Raw genomic sequence first — 21,442 nt, forward strand, 5'->3', positions numbered from 1 at the left:
GGAATGGTTTTGTTGTGGCAAAAAATCAGACAGAGGATCTCTTGGATATGGGATTTACAACACAGTTTTGCAGTAAGCTGCACAGATTACATACAACCGACATCAAGGATAGTCTAATCAGGCTAACTAGAGAACAAAGTCCACTTAAGATGCCCATGGAGTTCTAACAGATCAGGATTACATCAAACAAAGCCCTAATTTGCAGACAAGGACCTAACATTAACGTTCATTTATGTTTAAAATATGAGGGCTCCCTAAACTCCATGTAGTATGGTCTTCTCCAAATGTGGCTAGCTCTTTTAATGGTGACTAGTCCAAATGGCGGCTCCAGAACCTTCCACTAACAATCTACAGTATTTGTACACGGTGATTTGACGCACATGTCTAACACAGAATTTTGAAAACCATCACAAACCTCATAAGCAGGGGTGGCAGGTTAGTATAATTTTTGGTGGTGCCCAAAACGGGTCCAAGTTCCCCCCACCACCACCACACACACACACCTGCCTAAGGCTCTGGGAGGGAGTTTGAATGCAGGATGGAGATTGAGGTGCAGGCTCTGGGATGGAGTTTGGGTGCTGAGTGCAGGCTCTGGACTGGGGCAGAGGGTTGGGGTGCAGGAGGGGGTTTGGGATGCAAGCTCTGGGAGAGAGTTTGGGTGCTGGGTGTGGGGGTGCAGGAGGGAGTTTGGGGTGCTGGGTGCGGGAGGAGGTTTGGGAACTGGGTGCGGGCTCTGGGCTGGGACGGGGGTTGGGTGCAGGAGGAGGTGGGGGTGTGGGGTGCAGGAGGGGGTTTGGGGCGCAGGCTCTGATAGAGAGTTTGGGTGCAGGAGGGGTGCAGGCTTTAGAAGGGAGTTTGGGTGCTGGGTGCGGGCTCTGGCCTGGGACAGAGGGTTGGTGTGTGGGAGGGGGTGTAGGGCATCGGGGGGAGCATAGGACTCCCCCCAGCCTTCTGCCTGCCGGCAGCAGTGAGCTCCTGGGGGAGGCGGGGCACTCCCCGACCCGACAATCAGCCAAGCCCTGCCAGGCTGCTGCTCAGGAGGTCCAGCCAGGATAAGCGCCCCCCCTCCCCAGAGTCGCCTGCCGGGGTGGGGGGTGGGGTGGCTGCCTCCCTCCTCAGCCTGCCTCCAACGTCGCTCCCTTGTAGCCAGCCACAGCAATGGCCGGCAAGGGAGTGCAGCGTGGAGTGGCAGGAGGCAGCCACCCGCTGCCCAGGGCAGGTAAGGCTACTTGGGGGAGGGGCACGTGGGGATGGGAATGGGGAAGAGACCCAGGCCTGAACATTGGTGGAGCCGGGCCCCCAGGTCCTGAATTTGCTGGAGCCTGGGCACCACAGGCCCATACAACTCACTGCCCCTGTTTATAAGTAACTCCAAGCCCACATATTCTTGTCCTTGCCAAAATAAATCATGGGGAAATTAAAGATCCCTAGATATTTACAACCAGAAGGGACCATTATGGTAACCTAAGCTAACCTTCTGCATAACAGAGGCCAGAGAACGTCATCCAATAATTCTAGCATCAACCCTACAATTTCTCAGATGAATTATAATACATCTTTTTAGAAAGCCGTCCAGCTGCTGATTTTAAATCTGAAGCCTTCAAGTGACTGAATATCTACTGTATCACATGGTAAATTGTTAGAGTGATTAATTACCCTCTCTGTTAAAAATACGAACCTAATCTAAATTTGTCTAGTTTCAGTTTCCAACCACTGGATCTTGTTAAGCCTTTGTCTGCCAGATTAAATAGCTCTCTACTATCAGAAATCTTCTCGCCATTTAGGGACTTATAGAACATCTCTTAACCTTCTCTTTGAAAAGGTCAGTAGACTGAGTTTCTTGAATGTCGGCAGGTTTTCCAGACTCAGAATCATTCTTGCAGCTCTTTTCTAAATGATTCAACATCCTTTTTGAAGTGTACATACCAAAACTCAACTGGATATAGCATTCCTATAATGGTTTCACCAATGTTGCATACAGAGGTAATATTAACTGCCTAATTCTACTTGTTATTCTGATTTATACATTCAAGGATCACATTAGCCCTTTATAACCACAGCATTGCACTGGTAGCTCACGTTCAGTTGGTTAACTACAATCACCTCTGTCCTCTCCAAAGTCATGGCTTTCCAGGATACAGCTACCCAGCCTGTAAATGTGATATAAGTTATTTGTTCCTAGATATATGATCTGTCATTTGGCTATTTTATAATGCATGTTGTTCAAATGATCTGTTTAACAAGAAACCTATACCCCACTGTATAAGTGACCTGCCTTTATCACTATTTACTACTCTACCAATTTTGTGGTACCTGCAAATTTTACCAGCTATGATTTTATAAATTCTCCCTGATCATTGAAACAGATATTGAATATAATTGGGCCAAGAACAGATCCCTACAGAACCCACCAGAATATACCCATTGGGTTATGATTCCGCCCCATTACAATTACTTTTTAAGATATATCTGTTAGCCAGCTTTTAATCCATTTAATGCTTGCTGCATTCGTTTTTTAAAATCAGACTGTTGCACAGTACTAATTAAAATGCCTTACAGAAGTTAAGTATATTAGGTCAACAGAACCTTTATCAGCCAAAATTTTACTCTCAAAAAATATCAAGTTTGTTTGACTGAGACCCATTTTTCATAAAAACATGTTTATTGGCATTAACTATGTTATTGTTCTTTATTCTTCACTGATTGCTTGTTTCAACCTTTACATGGGTTTTGCCAAGGGTTGATGTCAGCCCTATAGTTACCTGAGTAATTCCATTTTCCCTTTTTAAATATTAGCACAAATTTAACTTTTTTCCCCAGACTTCTGGAACTTTAATAATATTCCAAAATTTATTGAAATCAACACCAATTATTTTATTAATTCATGTGTTTCTATATGCAATTCATTCACTAAACTTAAAGATGGAAGCAAGTTCTGAAAGATTGCTTAATGGAAGAATATACACTTCGACTTTTAACACACTACAACTTAGAGGCAACACGATTTTGATAAGCTACCTGTACTTATTATACTCAACTGAAAGAACTCAAGTATTCAAATGTGTAGAATTTAGATGATATTTTAGAAAACTGCCAGAATAAAAGAAAAAAAATAAAAGTAAATTTCAAAGGTATTCTAAGGACCACTTCTATTTTAACAGGGGAACAAATATCTTTTGATGAGATTTTGTCTTGTTCCTTGTGGAGATGTACCAGTGATGAAGAGACAAGCACAGATACCTAATTCTACTCAAATCCATAAGCCTCAAACTTCAATGTACTATGAGAAAAGAGTGGATAAAAAAACTGATTGAAACTAATACAATTTAGGTAAGAAGAGAACAAAAGGAAAGGCGACAAGGAACAAAAAATGCTCAGTTCATAAAGGAAAACAAAGAATTCTCAGTACACAATAAGAAGAGAAACTTTCAGCAGATGGGGAAGTTGCCTCAGTACAAAGTGATCAGCCCAAGAGCCGGAAAGAATCTCTCAATACCAGCACTGCTCTGCAAGATGCTGCTGCTACCAAATCTCCTACTTGAGTTGGTAAGATCGTCTTGTATATGCCAAGGGGTAGGTTAACTTCATTGATGACATGGGTTTAACTGGATATTAAAGGTTTATCATAACGGAAGGTTTATTAACAGCTTCTCCTGTTAAACATTAAAGAGTTGGACATCATATTCCCCCACCCCCCATCAGTGTTTCTCAACCTGCAGCCCGTGGGCCACTTTCGGCCCAATCAGCACAGAGTTGCAGCCCATATGACATCCTTGGTGCCATACAGGTAGTATTGGATACGGCCCACATAACACATTGTGGGCTGCATATGGTAAATAGGTTGAGAACCACTGCTCTCTCTCTCTATATATATATATATATACGCACAACACACACACAGAGACTGCATGTATTGGAGATTCTTCATTTTCAACAATCTGCTAGTTTCAAATCACCCTTTAAGCAAATTTGTGAGTTACCATATTCCAGCTTTTTGTTATGTCTTTCCACTACAGAGTTTAATCTTCAATATTCTCTGTCCCTCTGTGCTCTGGGAAGTGATCGAGGAAGGACATGAAGATGCACAAAACCTGGCAGCTCTGGCTCAGGTGGGTAGGGTTCAGGGGTGTCTTCGGTATAGCTGGGTGGGTGAATCTGAGTGGGTGGCTTCTGGAGGTATATGGGTACTAAGACTTCTGGGGAGGCAGGGATGGGCTAGGGGGCTGTTGACATAGCTAGAGGTGGGTATTTGTTGCTGCTGGGTTGTGCTGGAGGAGCGGAGGTTGGTGCACCTGACTGAGGGATATGTGTGTGTGTGTGGACAAGAGAAAGGGAGCTTGGGGCTCATACTGGGCCTCTTAATTTTTGCCACTGCTGTCTCCTGAGTGCTCGTACCTGGCTGTACTCAGCAGGAGGAAGAACAAGAGGCAGCGCTTGGCTGTCTTCTCAATAGCACCACAGAAACACTTGGTGGCCAAAAAGCAGAATTGAATGCAACTGCCTGCAGCCTTCCTGCAGCTCAGCCAAAAGAGTGACATTCAGGCTGAAAACTGATTCAGTTTCTTATTTCTGCTTCATGCACCGTCCCAAAGGACATGGAAATGTCATCCCATCCACCTGTACAATTCAATGCAAAAGCTTCAACGTAATTTACAAGTACTGTTCTTATTAATATCTGGAGGTGCCAAATTATCTATATTAGTTACAAACTGTTATGGCAATAAAAAAGAGACGTCCTGTACAATTAGGAAAAAATAATTTTTATTTCTTATGAAAAGCACTAGGGCTTACAATGACTTAAGAACCACCTGCATATTTGAAGTCAACAACTCCAATTCCTGAGTTTAACCTTTAAAGCAAAAATAACACACACTGAGTATAAACAATTTTTCTTTGAACAGGTTGCCATGCTGTCAGATTCAGCTACATATTTGTTACAACTATGCAAACTCAAAGGGCCAAAAGTCAAGTGAGAGCAATATGCTTCCCTAAATGTGTATGTACACATTTGCTCCTCCATGTGGTAATTTAATCCTTCTCACCAACTAAATGGCTGCACTGAGGTTGTATTTTTAAAATTACCAAATTCTTCTCTACTGTTTTAGTGAGATTTTGAAAAAAGGAATTACCTCTGATTTTAAAGAACAAGTAAGTGTTCATTTGATAAGGACCTATGTTATTTTCCCCAATACACATATATGTGCGCACGAATGGAGTCCTATGTCATGGCTTGGGCTAGAGATTCCACCACTACTTCTCTGGCTGATAAGATCAAAGGTGAAAAAGGGAATAGTAGGCTCCTCTGAGCACTGGTTCTCAAACTTTTTTTTCCGCAGACGACTTGAAAATTGCTGAGGTCTCGGCAGACCACGTAATGATCTTTTTAAATACTGTTTGTACCATTAGCTAACTATTGTAAAGCGCTTTGGATAAAAGTGCTATATAAAAAAAACTTAATTATTAACTTTTTTTGTTCTACAAATAAAAGCACACAACTCATATTTTAATATCAGTAGTCGTCCCTTTCTAATGTGATGGATGTGCCCTTTTTCCCCCACCACAGCAGCCCCTGAGTTGGGGCTGGGAAGGAGGGGGGTCTCTTCCCAGCAGCCACAGCCCTGGAGCTGGGGAAAGTTGCTTCTTTCTCTGGCCGTTGCAGCCCTGCACATCCCAAATTCCCCCCACTCCCTCTTCTCACCCCACTGCCCCCTCCCACCTACTCCCTTTTCCCCTCAAGGTCACCACATCACCTTACATGTGCATCATCTCCAGGATCCAGGCACCTAATTAGTGGAGCCACACCTGCACGGCTCCACTAATTAGGTGGGTGGCCCTTCATTTTCTTGTGTGCAGCCGCCCAGGTGCGCACCTTAGAGGGAACTATCCGCAGATCACCTGAATGGAGCTCACGGACCACTGGGGGTCCTCAGACCACAGTCTGAGAACCTCTTCTTTAGCGGCTACATTTTTTAAAAAGGAGGTTTCCTCCATGAGGCTAATTTGCAAAATACCAACAGAATAACCAGCATTTGTCTAGGAAAAAAGCCCTTTGTGAAGGTTGAGAACCTGAGAACATGAATTCCTTTGATACAAGTGGTTCTGTCTATGGAACAGCACTCTCATGGATTTTCAGTATAAAAATAGTACGTTATTTCCCAAGTGTTAAAGATTCCACACCTAAACAGTCAGTACAGCAGGGCATCATGATTAGCAACTAATGTTAGCCATTGAGATTACTAAATTGGGGTAGTTTTTACAATTCAATTGAGTGATATAAAACATGTGATTCCTATTAATCTTAAAGTGAGTATTATGGATATAAATTGATAGTCTCAAATAGATTTATGATTCCCCAGCCCTCCATCCCACTATACCTAAATTCAGCTATTTAAATTGAACATATACTTTTGGCTGCTATGTTTGCTGCTCCTGTTTTTATATTCTTTAAAATTGATGACAAGTAAATGCTATTAGTTAACTAAAGCTGCAGGAATACAATGAAACTTCAACCTACAGACCTCATATAGACCTCAAACTAAAATCTTCCATTTCTAAAAGGATCACTACTGCAGCACTTTCAAACTCTTGTGTGCATTGAGAATCCTCCTGATATTTCTAATCTTTAGGAGTATACTCTTGAGTTGCCCAATGGTATAAGAAATTGCCTACCTAGCTTCAGGACATTTTTACCATTTTTATTCTGGAGCTTAGCTCCTTGCCTGCTAATGCAAAGCTGTGAAGAATATCATAGCTTTTCTTGTGGCTAGCAGAGATACACTGATTTTGAACCTACATCCTAAACATACTAAAAAGAAAAGCTCTGAAAATGTCCTTGATATTTCGTTACAATAACATAATTCTATAACAAAATTCCCACTGTCCTTGCACCCTACTCTTCTCACTCCTGACACTCCTCATGGAGTAGATGGTGCAAAGAAGCAACTAAAAATGCTGCACTTAGTATCAATAACTTCTGTTGGCTTACCAAATGCAAAAACTACAACTGGTTTTAGACAGGTGCAAATATCCCCATACCTTTGGTATTCCAATCTCTATGCTTTCCCATCTCCATGTTCAGGGGGCGGGGCTTCTGCAGTCTTGGGGTAAAAGAAGAAGCATGCTGTTTTGATTCCCTGTAGCAAGGTCTGATGACCAGCTTGCCTAGCGGTCAACATGTGGCCTTATGGTTTCTGCCAGTCCAATAGTCCCAGTGGGGGCCCCAGCTGAGGCCTCAATCACTCCTTCATGCTCAGATTGCTCCCCTGAATTCAGTCACTATAAATGAGCAGGGGAGGACAAGTTAGGGGGACTCAGGCCCACCCATTCCACTGAGTCCTGACCCAGGGCCCTATAGGTATATCAAAGTATCCAGCCCAGTTACTGAGCTACCCCAAATTTTGTTTCCACAGGTCACTTCCCACCAGTCTGGAGCAGACTCTCCTCAGTTTCTTAGGTCTGGTCTATACTGTATGATGAGGTCAACGTTAGCTGCCTTGTGTTGACCTACCTGTGGAAGTGTCTCAATTTACATTAGCGCCTGCTGGCATAAGTGTCTCTCTACATCCATTTAGTGACACCACCTCCCTGAGCGGGACAGAGTCACAGCTGATGTAATCAGTTTGATGCAGATTCAGGGTAGACACTGTGTTGCTTACATCAACAGTGACTGGCTTTCAGGAGCAGACCCATAATGCCCCCCACTGACAATACAATCAACATAAGTGGTCCTGGTGAGGACCTGCACAGCTGACACAAGGAGTCCAGTGTACACACACACACAAGTGATTTAATAAGTGTGGTAGCTGTATGCTGACATAAGTTAGGTCAACATAATGTTGTAGTGTACACATGGCCTTAGTATCCTGTTCAGTCAGTCTCTCTCTCATAGGCTTATCTATACTTACAGTATTGCAGTGGCACAGCTGCACCACTGTAGTGCTTAGTGAAGATGCTACCTATGCTGACAGGACAGCTTCTCCCATTGGCGTAGGTACTCCACCTTCCTGAGAGGCACTTGCTATTTGATGGGAAAAGCCCTCCTGTCAACCTAGCACTATCTGCAATGGGAGTTAGGTCAGTATAACTGGGTTGCTCAGGAATGTGGATTTTCCACACCATTGAGCAATGTAGTTATACCAACATAAGTTTATAGTACAGACCAGGGCTTAGAGCTTTCAACTCCTAAAGAAAAGTGGGTAGGGATCCAAGCCCCTGCTGGTAGAGCAGCCTTCAACATAGTTTTCAGCCTTGTTTCCTGGAAAACATGGAACTCATTCCCCCTTCTCCTAGACTACCAGTGTCCTTTTAAATTGTTTCTCCACTGGGCACATGTCTTGTACCTAATGAAGGGCAGGGCCTCCCTACCCAAATAATACTCTGCTCCTTGCCCTGATTCAGCATGGGGCCTTTGGACCCCATCATATTCCCTCAAGTTCTTCTGCACAGTTTGAGGTTCTTTGCAATTCTTTTCATCCTCATTTGCTCATTTCCAATGCCACATGCAGCTGTGGAGGACTTCGGTGTATTTCAGTACCCTGGTTTCCTTATTTTTTGTCAAGAACTCAGCATTTTTTTATTTTTTTGAGGGGGAAGGGGAACCAGAAAGTACAGGAGCAGTTCTAACGTAAAGCTGTGGAGAATCAGCCATAGCAGAGTTCTGCTCTGTCACACACTCTCTCCTCTCCATCACACGCATGGAATGCCCAATATGCTGAGAGGGAGGAAATGGCTGGCACAGGAGGCAGCAGGGCCAACTCCACCAGCTTTCTGGAAACAGAATGCAGCAGGAATCTCTGCTGACTGTTTCCTGCTGTAAGGTACTTTGCACTGCTTATGTAGTGTAAAGCAGTATGAACAGTTCAGAGACTTCAGCCCTAAATTTTCATAGCTATTTAAAAATTATACAAAAAACTTCTGACTGGTCCTGACTATAAAAACTGGGAATATCTCAAAGTTGCCAAGAATTTAAAGGTGAATACAGGAAGTTAATTGTTTGTTAACTTAGAGTATTGTCTTCACTAGAAATTAGGCCATGTTAGAATATGAACTTTAACATTGCGCATGCTACCATGACTCTGAACACATCTATGGTGTCAGCATAGCCTGGGACAAGTTACGTTTAACATTGTGGCAGCTACTGGGACCATGCTGTAACACAACCAAATTTTCGAAACAAGCCATCGGGGAGTTGATATCTACTAAGTGAAGACCATCAAGTACTGTCTTCCTCTTTTGAACGGGCAACCTCTCAACCACAGTTCACAGTGCTCAAAATTAACTAATGTGCAGATGACTAACTCAAGAATTCTGTATCCATTCAGTGTTTTTTGCATAATTTTCAATCTCTGCAGACTGCAGTAGCCTAGATAGGCTATGATATTTTACAGCATGCCTATGAAAACGACATTCAAATTTGCCAAAAAGATAGGAAATCTAGCTTCTAGTAAGTGGACCAGAGCATTACAACACACAAAGATAAATGTTTTTTTGTAATTAATACAACAGGATCCTGATTATCTGAACCCCAGTTTCTGAACTCCCCAACTGCCAACTTTTCTATCAAACAATTTATATCCATTTGTACAATTAATTGGTACTAATTGCTTTCTGCTTATAAAACACTTAGAGCAATTATCTATTTGCTTTCTTTTATTCTTGTTGAAAAGGCATGCAAGTGAAAACAGGCTGCTTTGACCTTATGACAAAAATTGTAGAGAAGAGTGGACATGGGGGAAAGCAGTACTGGGTAAATCTACAATTACAGACAACAAGGAGGTTGAAGAAAAATATAAAGATTTTTCTATGTTGATGGAGACCTTCCAGATGTCAGAGCAGTGGTGGAATTATGCATCTGTTGCCCTGTTTCCCAATACAACATCAAATCTGAATGCCTGTGACTAAGGAAGGTTTTATTTTTTGTTATAATTTCCTTTAAAAACATCATAGTTTTAAAATGTCCTCTCAGAAAACAACAACAAAACACCAATGAATAAAGTCATCGAGGGCCTCAATCTTAAAATTGTCATTTATGGGTTTGCAAATTCTAAGCTAAAACCATAAGATTGGGGCTGAAACAAGATGGAGGATGCTGACCTCCTGTGAGAAAACGAAAAATCTCCTTTCTTCCAGTTACCAATGAAGAAGTCAAGCGGGCGTTGACGACAACAACAATTAGCACGAACATGAACATCTCTTTGAGGGGTCATTTGTAAATGAGGCATGGGACAGATAGGGAGAGTTTATTAATAAAGATGAATATGCTAGTTAGAAGGAAAGGCACTCAACTTTTGAAGTAATGCTTACATACTATGAAGCTGTTGAGCACTTTGAAAAATGCCTGCTGTACATGAATAGCCAAAGTGACTGCTGTACCTCCTCAGTTTATGTTCCTGTATATTCAACTATGCCTTCAAAATAGCTTTGATAAAAAAAATCTCAGATTTTTGCCAAAAAATAAACAACCTTTCCTAGTGCAGCAATTTTTATGCATTTGATAGCATCACAGTGAGTAGCAAGGAGGCAGCTCTGTTTCTATCTTAATTGCCATCACTTACAGTGTTTTTCCTCCATTGCCGCCTAATTAAACAAACTCCCTACAATTCAAACAAATATAAAGTCATCCACGCTGTTTGGAAGGTCAGGATTTTACTTATTCTTCCACTGAATTTTCTCTCTCAATTCACAGATGTTGCCATTTCTGTATAAGCATTCCCACAATTTTCCTTTTTTCTTTATATCTTTTTATTCTGTCTGCTGCTCAACTTGATAAATATCTATTTTGCCTTGAAAAGCCTTTGTATTTTTTCTCCTCTTAGCAGAATCCCCCAGTTGCTGCTACCAGTTAAATAATTCACACAAACATACTCATTTTTGTCCATATCTGCTCACTCATAGATTAACATCCTTAGGTTGCTCTCCTCATGTGTCTTCTCACTTTGAGCTTTCACTAACATTATTATATATAGGATCTCATTTTCAGACATACCATGGACCTGCCTCTCCTATTTACTGTAGGGGGAATAATAAGCTGTTAGCACTTTTGAAAATTAACTTCACCCAAGATCTACAGTTTTAATTTCTTCTCATTTTTATCATAGCTTTTATGCACATCCATATTCATGATATCTTTTCTTGCTCAGAATTAAATAATACATCCAATTTCCCTTTTGTACCTCTCTGATATTATCCAGATTATCTGAGGTGAAGTTTCAGCTCTGTCAGAAGTAGCCGATGATCTGCATCAATACTAACATTAAACAGTTTTACATTTGAAAATTGTCGTTTTTCCATCTCCTCAGTGCAATGATTTCATTGATACATTGATTTCCCTTGTCACCAACATCAAGTGATATAAATGCATTTCCACGTTCCGTGATGGGATAATATTTTTTTTATGATCAAGATGACACTCAGAATTGAACTCATTTGTTTATCCTAATTGTTTACTCCTAATCCATGTTAGTTCATTACAATCTGGTAAACACTCACTCCCACAACTACAGCACTGAATCAATTTCCTGTAATCAGCAGCACATGTTTTGGCAGAGAGTTAATAGGACAAATGTAGAACTCTTGAGTGTTGTTATCCTAGGTTACTGCAGACAATACACAATCTTGAACTGAAGATTTACAACATAACACCTCTGAGGTAGTTTTAAAATCAGCCTGATGTGGACTGGATTATATCCAACAGAGGTGTAAATATATCTTTTTTTCAGAATAAGTATACATTTTTTCCCAATCTTCTTTCAGTATTTTGTAAACACAAAATTTTCTTCAATAGGGAATAATAAAGAGACTATAGTGAAATTAATGTGGCTGCTACAACTCCACAACAGACCACATTGTTTGTCATATATGCAACTCCCATCATAAAAAGTGTGTTATCCAATTTGATCTCTGAATTAAGCATTTTTGGTGTCAAATCTATAATTTTCTAGAAGCCTCAAACTGACCTTTTATGTGCCAAGACAGGCAAGAGAGGAACTTCCTAGGTAGTTTGCTCTATTGTTTTGATGTACCATTCTCTTCAAAAACATTGTGATTGATACAAGGAAATCATTTTTGTCTCTTTCTAAATCTTGATGCATACTTCTTGCTCACTTTTAGTGCATATGCTGAGCTATTGAGCACAACCCCATTGCCACAGCATGTCAATGATCTGAAGCACAGCGTAAGGAATAGAAACTAGCATCACTTAGCTCCAAAGTGTTTCACAGAACAGTAGGACAGAGTGAATGGAATAAAAAGTTGTTAAAGAGACACGCTTAGCCATGGCTAAACATAATTTGGTATTTTCAGTTGCTGACCTTCACACATTCTTGAACACTGTTTACTGATACCACAATATTACTGAAGCACTCTTGAAGACAGATAATAAAAAATGCTGACTATTTCACTATTAGATGGTCAGAAGAAAGTTAAAAGTCCACTTCTTTCACACACATAATTCAACAAGTTAAAAATTGGTTATTGACACAACTATCATAGGGAGTAAAATGTATTAATCTATTTCACTTGTTTAGATTATTCATTATGTAAGACTGCCCATCATTAGCAAAACTCCATGACGAATTGTGCAATACATTTCAGATATATACTCACAATACCAGCCAGCAAAAAATGCTATGCAGAGTAACAGGAACACATGGTCAATTTTTAAAAAAAAAATCATGTGCATCTCTCATCTAGCAAATTTATATGAGTGCAGCATGTTGAAACAACTTTACTGGAAAACGACAGTTGGGGATTGATCCTGCTTTAAGCAGGGGATTGGACTAGATGATCTCCTGAGGTTCCTTCCAACCCTGATATTCTATGATTCAATGAATACATTATTTGTAGAGGATTTGAAGTAGTATATACTTTTCAAGAGTTGCAGGCTACCCAACTTGGGCATGGAGTAGACACAATGAAACACCTCAAAATGGATTATCATTAGAGTGACACACAGATCAGAGTTTAATCTAGTAGTACCTTTAAAGCAACTTTTAACCACTACTCCAGAAGCCGAGAAATCAGTGACTCATGGACCCAAAGGATAGTTGGAAGAGTTTTTGTGAAGAAAAAAAAGTAGCCTAACTACAGAACTATTTCATTCTGCTATGTCCTATGAATAAAGGTTCTGTAAATACTACATATAGTTAAAATAGAATTTTCCATGGTAAAAGGATATTTGTTATATAATGTGATACTGTATATATTTTATAATCTGCACTTCAGCTGAATGCCATATAAAGATTTGAAAAGAATCAGAAATCCATTTGACCATTTTTAACAGAAGCAGTTAAAGAAATATTAAATGAAAAGTTCTGATTTTTAAATGTGTTAAATCAAGTATGACAAAATGGACTACAGATACTAACCCATACTTAAAACAACATCATTAACATGTTCTAGGTTTTAATTCATAACTTGTGCTTGTGTTTCTATTTCTGTAATTATCAATTGCTGATGAACAAATACAATGCTGTGCACCAACCCCCAGAATTCACTTGCTGGACTCCGACAGAACTCCCTCTTAAGGTATATTGAGCTAGAAAACAGAATAAATAAGTGCTGGCTTTGGGCCAGATTCTGATCTCAGTCACACCATTTTTAACAAGATCAGAATCTGGGCTTATGACTGCCATTAGTTAGCTTATCCCTCCAAATGAAAAAAGTATCAGTGGCTACTGAGATCAAAGATTAGCAAGATTCTGAGTGAAATTTCAATGTCACTTTACTACTACAACAAGGACTTCACAATTTATTTATTACAAAGTTAAGAAGATGAAGCTGGATAAGTACAGTTGTTTGTGTCTCTAATTCTATAGCAGCACACTCTTTAGTGGTTCCTGGAAAAGCTATTTAATTCCTACAACTGCTGCATTTGTTCTGGTGTCAAAAGGCAAGTTATTAATTCAGTGATTGTACCAGTGTTTGCTGCTGACAGGAAAAGTAAAGCAGCCTAAAATGTCCACTAGATTTAGAATCCATGTGTCTATCTCTAAGTCATTAATCACTTGGTAATTAAGGCCTGCTTCTACTACCATCAAAGTCAACAGAAAAATTATCATTGGACTTCAGTGACACAGGATCAAAACACAGCAGCTAGATACCACAACTCCTTTTCTGCAGTAAAGCTATGAGTTTAACTTGACACAAGACAGCAGACTCCAAATATGGCAAGGATACTTTGATGCAAAAAAAGTTGTTTTTTTTATCAGCGTAATATATTTCTGTAAAAATCACGTGGAATACACAAATGAATAAAACCAAAGTAACACAATCTTTTTTTAATTAAACTTGGAGGAAAGAAAAATAATGTAGTGTATTCCACAAAGCATAAGCAACACAATTTCAGGTCTTCCAGGAAGCACAGTGATAAATTACACATATAAAAGAGGTTAAAGGGAGTACTGGGATAAAATTAGGCAAAGGAAAGTCAGGCTAAACATTAGAAAAATGAATTATCTCAATAGTTAGATATGACAGACTGATGAGCAGTGTTCCCAGTGAAGTAGTGGGAGCCTGATCAGTTGGGGGCAATGACAATAGCCTGAAGAGTGCATTTGCTCATGGCACAATCCTGCATTATCAAGACGATGAACTGAATGCTCCAATGTGCCTTTTCAATCTCTAAATTCTAGAATATGATCATATGTAAACAAAACAGTTTCTTAAACTCCTATTTAATATTTTCTACTCATAAGTTTTCCTTAGACATTCACTTACATTGATTTCCCAGTATTGTACACTTTAGGATTTTGCACAGTTAATGACATTTCAAACCCACTCTGTGGGCTCATTTTCCCTGCAAACTGATACTTTTGAGATCTTTCTTTCATTATACACACTTTCCTTTTACAGAGGTTGGTGGAGGAACTGAGTAACACTTAAATCATCTACTCCCACGGAATGTTTAGAACGCAGTGTGGCAGCATCAGGAGATGGTGCCGCTGAGTGGTGATAGTTTGTAAAAATGAGGGTGAAAGAAAGTAGTGAGCAACTGGTAGCAGTTTGGGATGACAGCACAAGAATGAGAACAAGTAAGGAGAGGCTACTTTAGATCCCCCGCCCTCAATACATTTTTCCTCTAGCAGGGCTGTGGGAGCTGTGGAGGGCTGTTAGTGATACACTGGGGAAGGAAAGAGAAAGCTATAGAGCAGTGTCTAAAGAGATAAAGACAAGTCTAGGAAGGACAAAATATATATACACCGAAAATAAAGCAGAAATCTTAAAGCTAAATTAGTTTATCCAGCTATGCAGATTGCCTTTGTTTTTATTATTATTTTGTACTTCTCTGAAACCGCCACTGTTTTGTTTACAAAATAAATCTCTTTTTAAACATGAAAAAGACATTTTGTTGTTTTCCACTTTGTTTTGAATATGATCTGGTTTTTACTCTGAATTTGTAGCTGCTGCTTGTGAGACCTACAAAATAGTGCATGTGGTGGTTTGTAGGCATAGGTGTCCAGCTTCATCTCTAAACTTTTCACAGAGAGAAGGCAATTTAATGAACTGTGGTAACACACATGCAATCACCATAGTAGTCAGCAGCAATTAAACTTGAGACCATTAGCATCAAAAATCCAGTACTTGAACCAAAGAGCCATCTCCATTAGCTGAAAGACTTAAATAGCCACTAGAAGGAGATATGGTCACATGCTCACAATCGGGAAGTGTGTTACATACCTCCACAGTTCCAAAAGCTCACCCTCAGTGCCTAAATTCAAGTCCCATGTTGAGTGCCACGCAGCCATGGTTCATAAGTGGCGCTAGCCCTATAACTAATTTTTCAGTTTCTTGGCAGTTTTGAAAAATCAGTATAAAATTCTTTTTTGGTAGAACCCAAAATTTATGAACCACCACTGCCACAACACCCTTCTCTTACTGCAATTTTGTCAGTCTACTCCAATATTTTTTTGTTAAAACTATTTGGCAAATACTGCCTGAATTCAACCTTAAACTGCATTTTTCAGCAAATAAACTATTTGCCTGAAAAATTTTGCCCAGCTCAATTCATAACAAGATAACACTTGAAGTACTGCAGACCTTCATCACTCAAGATAAGTTAGGGCAAATGAATGATTGACAAGAAACTTTCATCCCATAAGTACTTAATTTTATTTGCTGAATTTTGGAAAGCCTGTAAGAGATGAAATCCTTAGAATCAGAGAGAAAATGAAAGAAAGACTCTTTATTAGATGGGAGGGAAGGCCTGATCCTTTGAAACAGGGAAAAATTAGGGGAAAGAGAGAAAAGATGAGACTGCAGAAGTAAGGGTTACTTTATGAGGGGCAACTGCCAAGAACGTTGCTGTGGGATCTAATCATGGTGAGCCACATCCCCAAGGAGAACTATGAATTTGTGATTTTTTTCTTTATAATCACATTTGGATCAACACTGTATTCCATTTCCTCAAAGAGAGAAAAACAATTTTTCAAGTTAAAAAAATAGAGCCTTATTTCTTGTAATGTTTCTAAAGCAATATATTGCCTATTAAGCTTTTCCTCCCCTTAGTACTGTTAATATGCTGTATCCATATGCACAGATCAATGAAACGACTAACAAAGAGAACAATATAATATTACTTTACAAATAAATATTGAAGACTCTGCCCTGGAGAAGATAGCTCCCAAACAAATGAGTAAAAGAACAATGTGCAAGGCTAAAAATACTATTCCTTTGTAAAAGACTTTAAAATAACAATGTTGTTCTGCCAGCACTCTCAATAGTAGAGGGCACTAAATGCCATTAGAACATAACAGGCTGGATACTCTAGCTCAGAGTATGTGGCTCACTGGTGTGCTTTCCAGAGATGTGCTGGAGGCATCTTACCTTAGGACAGAAATGGGTAGAATGCCTCTAAGGCACTGGAGAAACTCATTCAGAAGCACCAACTATTACACCCTTAAAAGGGTACAGTGCACTCTCAGGGCCAGACTCTGGTTGTTGCAAGATGCATGTAGGGAAGGAGCTATGTCCACAACTCCAGCATTCCCATGAACACTCCTCCTGAGCAGAGGAACACCTCTGTTGTACTATTCCATCCCTCACAGCACTGTCATACTATTTGCTCCCTTGGTGGGTGCCCAAAGCAGATAAAAGGGATTCCCTACGTCCTCTTCATTCCCTCAGAGAGCCAGAATTCAGTGAATTCTGCCCAAATTTGAGCTGAAATTGCATTCAAACAAAGCCAGAATTTAGTCCTGTATTTTCAACTGTTCATCTCAGTCCCCGCTACAAATGTCAACACACCATTGCATTGTTGCTGAAAGAAGCATCAACAACTTCAGCATAGAAGATGGGTATCTTATTTCTTGGAACCAGACATTCCAATTAATATTGGACCAAAGTGGACTACAATTTTTTTGGTAACATCTAAACTCTTAATGACAGGATCTGTGTCTGGCTATACTGTAAACACGCAATTAACAGATACACAATAATCTCTGTGCTTCATTTTAATTATCTGTAAAACTGTTAATATACTTAATCATATCATGAATATTAATTGATATTTGAAAAGTTCTTCATGTGACACACATACAAAGTTTATTCACAATTATTCAAAAGCATATAAAAGAATGCAAGGCTTGGCAACAATTATAAATTTCTTATTTGATAATGTCAAAGACACAGACATGAAGTTTCAGCTCCAAAGAAGGTCATGACTGTTAATGACACTTCTCTTTTTCTTCCTGTTATTCTCTGGAGTTTATCAGCAATATTCTCCCTGGAAAACCTAATTCTCAGATGTGATGAGAGCCTGTAATTTTCATCTGGCCCTGAGCCACTTATAAGGGAAAGGCATACTAAGAAAATGGTACTATTTCTTTGCCACTAATGATGTATATTTTAAACCAACTTTTGCATGATTTTTTGTTTCACTAATAATAAAAGATAATGGAATCCTTGAATGCTTTAGTTTTGTGCAGTCCATTTCTGTTGTGGCTGCATGTATTCCTTTGGTGCTAAGATGGGACAATTTTGATTGAATTTGAGTTTAAGGTGGAATTCTGAACCATTACCCAGGTGAATTTTTTCTTACGGACTGGGTTTAAAAGTGACCCCTTTTTTCAGAGACTGGGGATGAAAAGGTAGCTTAAAAGTCCTTTCTGAAGCAAGGTACAGCATTTGATAAAGGTCACATTCTTTGTTCCAAGAAAAACAGTCCAACTATCTTTGAAAAAATGTTATTTGGGAAATCTGAAAGTGTTGCAGACAGCACATTTGACATGGGATACAGTTTTAATTGTTTGTACATTTTGCTTAAGAGTTATATATTTATACAAACCATGTTAAAACAATTGCATTGCCAATATGTTCTGTTGTTATTTCCTCTTATTCTGACGCAAGGAACACAGTCATGGTCAGCAAAAGCACTCAAGCTGGAGCCACTATGGTGCTGCTGGCACAGCAGACCCAGTCAAAATCCATTGACTCTGGAGCTTGCCCCATTGGCCTGAAAGTCTGTGTGTTATATTGTGAAGATTTTCTGAATGGTAGGGCTTTGGGCAAGGGATATGACGTTATTGACATGAACTGTGACCGTATAGATCGTTGTTGCAACCAGGGTCCTATGGTTGCACCAAGTCCCGTACAGAGGAGGTCAAGTGGGGTGTCTATGGAAAGGTTGTAGTTTGCTGGTTATGATTATGCTGTCTGTATGTGTGTATCATTTTTGTATTTGAAGTTATGAATATTGGCTATGTACCTGTATCTCAATGTGTTTGATTCTAAGTAGCCTCAGTGAAGCATTTGGTCAGCTTCTTGAGAAAGGACTATTCTCAGTAAGTGCCCAGTCAAGAAACACTTCACTGACAATGGACTTTGGGAGATGCCAATCCACATCTGAGCTTTCCTGGGAATGTTCAAACTAACACGTAAACAATGGCGTTGGCCTGCAAAAAGCTGAATCATTCATGGACATGTGACTTGCCCAGGTGGCTACAAACTCCATCTTGTTGCTGTGACTTTGCACAGAAGAACAAAGGGGTTTCCGCTCACAAGAGAGAGAATATAAAAGGCCCTGGAAGCCTCTCCATTTTGTCTTCAGATGGCTTAAGAGATGGCCTCTCAACCCCAAAGAGATGCCTAAAAGAAACTGGAACAAAGGACAGTAACTATGCGGGTGTGAGTGATTGCTGGATCCAGATTAGGAAGGAGTCCAGTCTGTGAAAGAAACTTATTGGAACATCTCTGGGGGTGAGATTTCATCTGTAATCAGTTTCTTAATGTATTATGCTTAGACTTGCATGTTTTGTTTTATTTTGCTTGGTAATTTACTTTGTTCTGTTTGGAACCACTTAAATCCTATTTTTTATATTTAATAAAATCACTTTTGCTTATTAATTAACCCAGAGTAAGTAATTAATACCTGGGGGAGCAAACAGCTGTGCATCTCTCTCTATGGCCTGGTCTACACTAGGGGATGGGGTCGATGTAAGATACGCAACTTCAGCTACGTGAATAGTGTAGCTGAAGTTGACGTATCTTATTTTGACTTACCTCCCGTCCTCACGGCACAGGATCAACGGCCGCGGCTCCCCCTGTCGACTCTGCTACTGCCGCTCGCTCTGGTGGAGTTCCGGAGTCGACGGGAGCACGTTCGGGGATCGATATATCGCGTCTAGATGAGACGCGATATATCGATCCCCGATAAACTGATCGCTACCCGCCAATCTGGCAGGTAGTGTAGACATACCCTATAAGTGTTACAGGGGGCGGATAATTTATGAGTTTACCCTGTATAAGCTTTATACAGATTAAAACGGATTTATTTGTGGTTTGGATCCCATTGGGAACTGAGTGTCTGGTTGCTAGAGACTGGAGTACTGTTTTCAGTTAAGTCTGCAGCTTTGGGGCGCATGGTTCAACAAGGGTCTGTGTTGGAGCAGACTGGCATGTCTGGCTCAACAGGGCAGGGTTCTGGAGTCCCAAATTGGCAGAGAAAACAGGCTCAGAGGTAGTCTCAGCACATCAGGTGACAGTCTCAAGGGGGTTTCTGTGACCGAACCCATCACAATATGCATGTGATGAGTTCTTTGGGTTGGACAAAATATACATGTATTTTGAATTACCAGCTGGGTAATTTTGTTGCATGAGGGTTTTGTTATATTGTAGGGGGAGGGGAAGATATTTCTTGTGTGCATTGCTTTATTAAATCATTGTTAGGGCATCTAAAGCTAATCAAAACACAAAACATCAAAAAAACTGCAATCTGAGAGATTTAACAAGTATGTTTATACTTCACCCATCTGTCATTTGTTACTGAACTTTTGAAAAACCAATTTGTACCTCTCAATGACAACTGAGAAGCAGCCACCTACTGGATTGAAGTGCTGCACTCTTTTCTGCACAGCATTCCACTGTTAGACTGTACTTGGTCTGTCGTAGAAAAATGTGATTTGTAATAGCTGATTGCATAAATAATAATAAATAATAGGGCTGTCAAGCGATTAAAAAATTAATTGCGATTAATCACATGATTAAAAAATTAAACAATAGAATACCATTTATTTTAAATATTTTTGGATGTTTACTACATTTTCAAATATATTAATTTCAATTACAACACAGAATACGAAGTGTACAGTGCTCACTTTATTTTTTATTACAAATATGTGCACTGTAAAAACAAATTGTATTTTTCAATTCACCTCAGACAAATACTGTAGTGCAATCCCTTAATCATGAAAGTTGAACTTACAAATGTAAAATTATGTACAAAAAAAGGCATTCAAAAATAAAACAATGTAAAACTTCAGAGCTTACAAGTCCACTTACAAATACTTCTTGGTCAGCCAATCATTCAGACAAACAAGGTTGGTTACAATTTGCAGGAGATAATGCTGCCCGCTTCTTGTTTACAATGTCACCTGAAAGTGAGAACAGGCATTCGCATGGCACTGTTGTAGCTGGCGTTGCAAGATATTTACGTGCCAGATGTGCAAAAGAGCCATATGTCACTTCATGCTTCAACCACCATTCCAGAGGACATGCTTCCATGCCAATGATGGGTTCTGCTTGATAACAATCCAAAGAAGTGCGGACTGACGCATGTTCATTTTCATCATCTGAGTCAGATGCCACCAGCAGAAGGTTGATTTTCTTTTTTGGTTGTTTGGGTTATGTAGTTTCTGCTCTTTTAAGAGTGTTGCTCTTTTAAGACTTCTAAAAGCATGCTCCATACCTCGTCCCTCTCAGATTTTGGATGGCACTTCAGATTCTTAAACCTTGGGTCGAGTGCAGTAGCTATTTTTAGAAATCTCACACCGGTACCTTCTTTGAGTTTTGTCAAATCTGCTGTGAAAGTGTTCTTAAAACATGTGCTGGGTCATCATCCAAGACTGCTATAACATGAAACATATGCAGAATGCGGGTAAAACAGAGCAGGAGAGATACAGTTCTGCTCCCAAGGAGTACAGTCACAAATTTAATTGACGCATTATTTATT

General features: G+C 39.8%; 1 protein-coding gene across 1 annotated transcript in view; it reads right to left on the bottom strand.

Annotated features, from left to right (window-relative positions):
- The window catches only part of SNX29 (sorting nexin 29), a 393,141-nt gene that overhangs the window by 89,485 nt on the left and 282,214 nt on the right, over positions 1 to 21,442 (bottom strand). The window lies entirely within an intron of this gene.

Source organism: Mauremys mutica, chromosome 11, assembly GCF_020497125.1.
Source record: "Mauremys mutica isolate MM-2020 ecotype Southern chromosome 11, ASM2049712v1, whole genome shotgun sequence".
NCBI lineage: Eukaryota > Metazoa > Chordata > Testudines > Geoemydidae > Mauremys > Mauremys mutica.